This window comes from Nycticebus coucang, chromosome 11, assembly GCF_027406575.1.
Source record: "Nycticebus coucang isolate mNycCou1 chromosome 11, mNycCou1.pri, whole genome shotgun sequence".
NCBI lineage: Eukaryota > Metazoa > Chordata > Mammalia > Primates > Lorisidae > Nycticebus > Nycticebus coucang.
This window is the reverse complement of record NC_069790.1, coordinates 111,492,106-111,499,609: the sequence shown is the minus strand read 5'-3', so window position 1 is coordinate 111,499,609 and position 7,504 is coordinate 111,492,106.

Below are 7,504 nucleotides of genomic sequence, written 5' to 3'. Positions count from 1 at the left end.
GGGGTGGGCGTGGCACATTTACTTGTAGAGCCTCAGTAACAAGTATTGAGCTAGGTTTTGTGCGGGACCAGGGAAGTGGGTATATACATCCTGCCTTACAGGCTAATCACGTGATAAGGGGATCTAACGCGAACACAGAAATGTGCAATTTCAAAGTGTGGCGAAGCGAAAACTAGAGGACAGCCATAGTATGGGGCTACCTGGAGAGGAAAGAAAGGCCAGGGAGGGCCTCGCGGGAGGGAGCCAGAAGAATAAAACCCTATAACAGGAAGGAGTTTAGTGTAAACTTTGGAGAATGTGTGTGTGTGTGTGACCTTGGAAAACCAAAGGGAGGTCAGATGGTCCTGGTGACCAGGAGGAGAAAGGTAGAGCTTGGGAGTCAACCACATCGCCAAGGAAGGGACCGTGGTCCTGATCCTCAGCCACTTTCTCTGCCCTGGGGATTTGTGAGGCTGACTGACTGGGGAACCAGGGTCACCTTTGCGTGGCCACAGCCTTTATCTCCATGCTGGTGAGAAAATTCCACAGAAGTCTAGCCGAGGGGCTCGGCGCCCGTAGCTCAGTGAGTAGGGCGCCAGCCACATACACCGAAGGTGGCGGGTTCGAGCCTGGCCGGGGCCTGCTAGACAAAGACAACTACAAGCAAAAAAATAGCTGGACATTGTGGCGGGCACCTGACGTCCCAGCTACTCGGGACGACTCTTGAACCCAAGAGTTTGAGGTTACTGTGACGCCACGGCACTCTACCGAGGGCGACATGGTGAGTCTCAAAAAAAAAAAAAGAAGTCTAGCCGAGAGTGGATCTGTGATATAACAAGTAAAAGGGGATCTGGGTGACGCGTGCCCGTGGTTCCCGCTGCTAGAAGTGCGACGACCGCTTGCAGCCGGGGCTGCGGCTACGGACGGGAATGGGGCGTGGCCAGCGTCTCCAGCCTGGGGTACTAACAAGCCACTCATTTCCTGAGGATGCTGCGCAGCCCTCTGCAGTTCGCCAGGCAGAACTGCCACCACTGGTTTGAATATGACCCGCCACTAACTACTTCCCTAACTTCTTCCTGTTTTATTTACCCACTCTAATCCAATGGTGTTCAAAATATTCCTGTATGTCTCTGATTCCCCAAAGGGCTTATTAAGGACTAATTTGAAACAAGTGGTCTTGGGTACTAGCCCCTAATTAGTGATTCCAGGCAAGTGTCTCTGGACTTCTGTTCCTCCTTAAGCAAAATAGGAGAGAAACTCAAGCTATTTAAGTTCAACTAAAAGCTCTACGAGTCCTCCAGACTTGGATTCATGATTCTGGGAGTTAGTATGTTTAACGGTAGTTAGCAACACAAATTCTGGAGTTTATTCAGCCTGGTTCTGTGCCACCTTGCCCTTGGGGACAAGTTCCTTAACCTCTCTGAGCCTCCATTCCCGTTTGTAAAATGGAGATGAGAATTACACATACCCCTCATGGCTGTTTGTAAGGAGCAAGCCAGATGTATATGTGATGTGTTTAGCACTATAGTTCAATAAATGGTAGCAAATGTGGTCATTTATCAGGGGTCCTCAAACTATGGCCTGCGGGCCACATGAGGTGATGTGATTGTATTTGTTCCTGTTTTGTTTTTTTACTTCAAAATAAGATATGTGCAGTGTGCATAGGAATTTGTTCATAGTTTGTTTTTTTTTTAACTATAGTCCGGCCCTCCAACGGTCTGAGGGACAGTGAACTGGCCCCTGTTTAAAAAGTTTGAGGACCCCTGAAGTTGTTCTGTTTCTTAGTGCCTCATAAGACAAGACATATTTTCACAAATTAGGAGGATACGCTGTGGAAGGTCTGATTTAAAATAAGGCCTTTGTGGCATTTTAGCAATTTATCCAGAGTAGTGGCTTTCAAACTTTACTGTTCATCTGGATCACCTCAAAGGCTGCACCCCCCACCCCCAGTTTCTCACATTGTAGGTCTGGGATGAGACCTGCAAATTTGCATTTCTTTCTTTTCTTTTCTTTTTTTTTTTTTCTTGAGAGAGAGGGAGAGTCTCACTATATCGGTAGAGTCTCATGGTGTCACGTCTCACAGCAACCTCCAACTCTTGGGCTTAAGTGATTCTCTTGCCTCAGCCTCCCAAGTAGCTGGGACTACAGGAGCCTGCTACAATGCCCAACTATTTTTTTTTTTTTTTTTGGTTGCGGTTGTCATGGTTGTTTAGCAGGCTTGGGCTGGGCTCGAACCGCCACCCTCCGTGTATGTGGATGGCGCCCTACTCATTTCTTTAAGGTGTTTTTTTTGTTTGTTTGTTTTTTGCAGTTTTTGGCCAGGGCTGGGTTTGAACCCGCCACCTCTGGCATATGGGGCTGGCTCCCTACTCCTTTGAGCCACAGACACCGCCCCAAATTTGCATTTCTAACAGATTCCCACCTGATACTGATGCCACTTTTCTGGGGAAAGCAGTTTGAGAATCATTGACCTTCTAAGTAGAGGTCCAGTCCAGGAAGCCAAACCATAACATCTGTAGCAAAATGCCTACAGCATCAGGACTGCCACCTTCCCTAACTTTCAGCCCCACTTCCAAACTCAGGACCACACTTTGTCACTTTGTCACTCTCGGTAGAGTGCTGTGCTGTCACAGCTCACAGCAACCTCAGCTCTTGGGCTTAAGTGATTCTCTTGCCTCAGCCTCCTGAGTAGCTGGGACTACAGGCGCCCACCACAACGCCCGGCTATTTTTCTTTTCTTTTTTTTTTTTTTGTAGGAAAGGTTTTTATTGGCGAGGGAGGGATGCTGCAGAGCAGCACCAAGGAGGAGAGGAAAGAAGAGAGAGAGAGGAAGGGGTGGGGGAGGAGAGACAGAGAGAGAGGAGAGAGAGGAGGGGAGAGGGAGCAACACCTGGCTATTTTTTGTTGCAGTTTGGCCGGGGCTGGGTTCGAACCCGCCACCCTAGTTATATGGGGCCAGTGCCCTACTCACTAAGCCACAGGTGCCGCCCTCTTTCTTTCTTTCTTTCTTTTTTTTTTTTTTTTTTGACAGATTCTCACTTCGTCGCCCTTGGTAGAGTGCTGTGGCATCATAGCTCACAGCAACCTCAAATTCTTGGGCTCAAGTGATTCTCTTGCCTCAGCCTCCCTAATATCTGGGACTACAAGCGCCCACCACAACACCCAGCTATTTTTTGGCATAGGGTCTCGTTCTGGCTCCAGCTGTTCTCGAACCTGTGACCTCAGGCAGTCCACCCACCTCGGCCTCCCCAAGTGCTGGGATTACGGGCATGAGCCACAAGGCCCTCAACAATTTTCTATTACATCTAAACTTTTCTTTTTTCCTGTAGAAATCTTTTCCACCAGCATTTAGATTTCCACCTGCATTTGACTCTGCCAAATGGTAGCTGACCTCCTTGCCATAGAAAGCCTCCCCATGTTTCCTCATTTGGGTGGTCTTCATTGATTTCCACAGAATCTCCTCAATAGAGGAAAGCCAGCTGATGTTTCTTGGAATTATTCCTGCTGGTGTTGGTAACTCTAGCCCCACTAGGTGGCACTACTCACTCGTGAAGCACAACCAAAGCTGCCCCAGGGTTCCCAGACCTGGATGGAAAGAGGACAGGACAGAAAGACACCAAGTCTGTTTAATTCTCAAACTGCTTTCCCCAGAGGAGCAGCATCAGCACCATCTGCCTTTGTTTCTCTCTTCATGGGAACCAAACACCTGTGACTTTACCATCTCCTGTGCATCACTATTACACAGCAAATGTGATGCAGGACAAGTATCAATTCAAGTACTCTGGGAAAGAGAGTAGGGGTGAGGGGAATTGGCTGGCTCTGGGTTTCTCAGCCTCTGAATTTTTGAAATTCTGGACAGGGTAATTCTTTCTTGTGTGGGGCAGGGAGAAGCTGGCCTGTGCATTGTAGCATGCATGGCAGCATCTTTGGCCTCTCCCCACTCAATACCAGAAATGAGTGTCTTAGTTCATTCAGGCTGCTCTAACAAACTCCATATACTGGATGGCTTATAAACAGCACACATTTATTTATCACAGTTGTAAAAGTTAGGAAGTTCAAGATCAAGGCACCAGCATTGTTGGGTTCCCATGAGGGCCAGCTTCCATAATGCAGATTACCAACTTCTTAGGGTACCCTCACATGGAGGGCCTGAGAGCTCTCTGGGGCCTCTTTTATAAGGGCACTAATCCCATTTCTGAGGGTTCCACCCATGTCTTTTTTTTGTTTGTTTTTTGTTTTTTGTTTTTTGGCCAGGGCTGGGTTTGAACCTGCCACCTCCAGAATATGGGACCTGCGCCCTACCCCTTGAGCCACAGGCGCCACCCCCACCCATGTCTTAATCACCTCCCAAAGGCACTATCACTTTGGAGGTTAGGATTTCTCTTCCTCCTCCTCTTCTTTCTTCCTGATAGGATTATAAAGGGAATAAAAAGTTTGAGAAGCACCAGCCCCACCCCACCTCTAGGTTCTGCTTGGTATACCTGGCCTGCAATTCCCTCCTAAGAGAGTTGAACCCTGGCATGAAAATTATAGCCCTTGGCCACCCACATACATCTACTTCCCAACCCAGAGAGAACATATTAGAAATAATATTGAAACAAAAAGTACAATAAATAAATGAATAAAAATAATGAGAAAAAAGAAGACAACAAGGAATAATACCCAAAGATGGAGCAAAGGGAGGGGGCTGTCATGGGCTCATGCCTGCAGTAATGACTCAGCCCTGACTGGGGTAGGCCTTCTTTCTGCCTTCCCACTTGCTGTTTTCACTCTTCAGTTGCATTATGCTCCATTTCTTTTGAAATTTCTCCTCTTCTCGTTCACCTTCTAGTTTTCTAGACAAATTGCTCCAGACACCCTTCTCTCAGCACCAGGAAACTGGCACTACCAAGGGGCAGCACCTGTGCTAACCCTGCATGATCAGGGCAAGTCCCCTTCTCTCTCTTCCCTCCCCATGCCCTGTGCAGCTCTACAGCTCCTGGACCCTGTAACTTCTCTGTTCTAAAGCCTGAACCATGGTCACAGCTGTTCAGCAGTGACAGTGTTGTCCTGGGGTCACAGTGCCTGGACTCAGCTCTGGCACTCATTCGTGGTGGCCTTGGGTTGTGCCTTTATCTGTAAAAGAGACTGGTATTAGAACCTGCTTACTGGCTCAGCACCCATAGTACAGGGGTTACGGCACCAGCCACGTGCACTGAGGCTGGCAAATTTGAACCCAACCAGGGCCAGCTACACAACGACAAATGCAACAAAAAAAAATATCCAGGCATTGTGGTGCCTGTAGTACCAGCTACTTGGGAGGCTGAGGCAAGAGAATCACTTAAACCCAAGAATTTGAAGTTGCTGTGAGCCGTGACGCCATGGCACTCTACCAACGGCAACATAGTAAGACTCGCTCTCAAAAAAAAAAAAAAAAACCTGCTTACTAAGTAATCCTTGTAAAGCATTTATACTACCTGACACATACTCAGGAAAACATAGCGTGTGGCTGAGAACAGGATAGGTTACTTGGTGCTTTTTCTACTTCACTGAGAAGCCTGGCACTGGAAGGGGCCTGAGAGTCCATCCAACCTCATCTCCCCAGGAATCTGGATTTTTATTTTTATTTTTTTGTAGTTTTTGGCTGGGGCTGGGTTTGAACCCGCTGCCTCTAGTATATGGGGCTGGAGCCTTACTTCTTTGAGCAACAGGCACCGCCCCTCTCCCCAGGAATCTGAACCACAGAGAGGGGAGCTAACTTTCCCAAGATGACACCCAGGACTACAAGGGCAGTTGTCTATCACCCAGCTTGCCTTTGGCCAGTCTTTTTTATTTTGATTTGATTTGATTTGATCTGGAAGATATAGGAAGTGGTCAGATATTAGAGCTTCCAGAAAACTGTTTCCCCAAGGACAGTGTAGCCTCGGAGGCAATGTGCTGATGTATGGTCATTTGGAGGTCTGGAGACTGAGATCCAACCTAGGGTGGGTTTTAGTAGGGGGAGGGCGTTGGCAGGCATTGAGGTCACAGGCCTGTTGCCCAGGTCACAGCTTTGTGAGGTTAAAATCTTTGTTGATGATTCTTGCCTCTGTCCTCCCCCGGAGTCTGAAAAGATTGCCTTGCTGGGCCAGGAAATGGGCAGGGAAGACCCTCAGAAGCAAGATATGGGAGTCCTGAGTCTTGAGCACAGACTGCTATGCAGAAGAGTCGGACTCAGAGCTGGCCTGACCGTCCTGTTCTGTTCTGGAGTCACAGTCACCACAAAGCACTACATCAGCTCACACAGAAATCAGCCTCTAAAAAGTGATGCAAATCACTGCATTCTTATTCCTTTCTTTAATGCTCATTAAAGGATCCTTTGGATCCTCCAAAGGGAACAGAAAAGAATATAAGCATAGCGGGTATTTGGCATTGTGGGCTTAATATTTGAGAATTGCCTAATGGTGAATGATCCAGAAAGTCTGTGACTTTGTCCTTTGCTTTTGGTTAAAAATTCACTTATCCTTGGAATAAAATCCTCTTGCTGTTTGCATCAAAAAAAAAAAAAATTCACTTATAAAATCAGGAACGCTTTAATTCTTTATGGAAAAAAAGAAGACCCTCCAAAATAAGCTAGGGGCAGGAAAATGGTTCTTAGCCCCAAATTATATGTTGTAGTGCTACTTGCCACTTCAGAAATTCTCAAGGGTTTCGGGTGGTGCCCTGACAAACAGTGGTCTGTGGAGATAAACAAACTGCTTCGCGGCGCCCTGCCTGCCCTAGCAAAAGTAGTAGAAAGAAGGCTTGAGGGAGCATCCAGGAGAGTGGGAGAGGGGGAACAAAGTCCTCTCCACTGAAGATCGGCCCTTCACAGCCAGGGGAGGATGAAGGAGACCTGGGGCCTCAGTCTGGGCTCTGCACAGGCCTTCTCCTGGGTGGCCTCTGCTCCCCTTCCTCCCCTCCCACTCCTGTCCCACACCTCCTGGGTTACATCTGATTGGGTCCAAGAACAGACCAAATCTGGGTTTGAGGTTTGGGTGGGATGGTTGGCTTGGTCCTGTTTCCTCAGAGGGAGTCAGCCAGGTGGTTGTGGTGGTAATGACAGGAAATGGCATCAAGCTGTCTCTAGGCAGAGGACAATGAACCGAGGATGGGTGCAGACAGGTGGCCAGGTGCAGTGGCTCATGCCTATAATCCTAGCACTTTAGGAGGCTGAGGCAGATTACTGGAGCTCAGGAGTTCAAGACCAGCCCAAGCAAGAGGGAGACCCCATCTCTACTAAAAATAGATAAACTAGGCTGGGGCACAGTGGCTCATGCCTGTAATCCTAGCACTGTGGGAGGCCAACACAGTGGATTGCCTAACCTCATGAGTTCAAGACCATCCTGAGCAAGAGCGAGACCGTCTCTAAAAATAAATAAATAGCCGGGCAGCGCCTGTGGCTCAGTGAGTAGGGCACCAGCCCCATATAACAAGGGTGGCAGGTTCAAGCCCAGTCCCAGCCAAACTGCAACAAAAAATAACCGGGCATTGTGGCGGGCGCCTGTAGTCCCAGCTACTCAGGAGG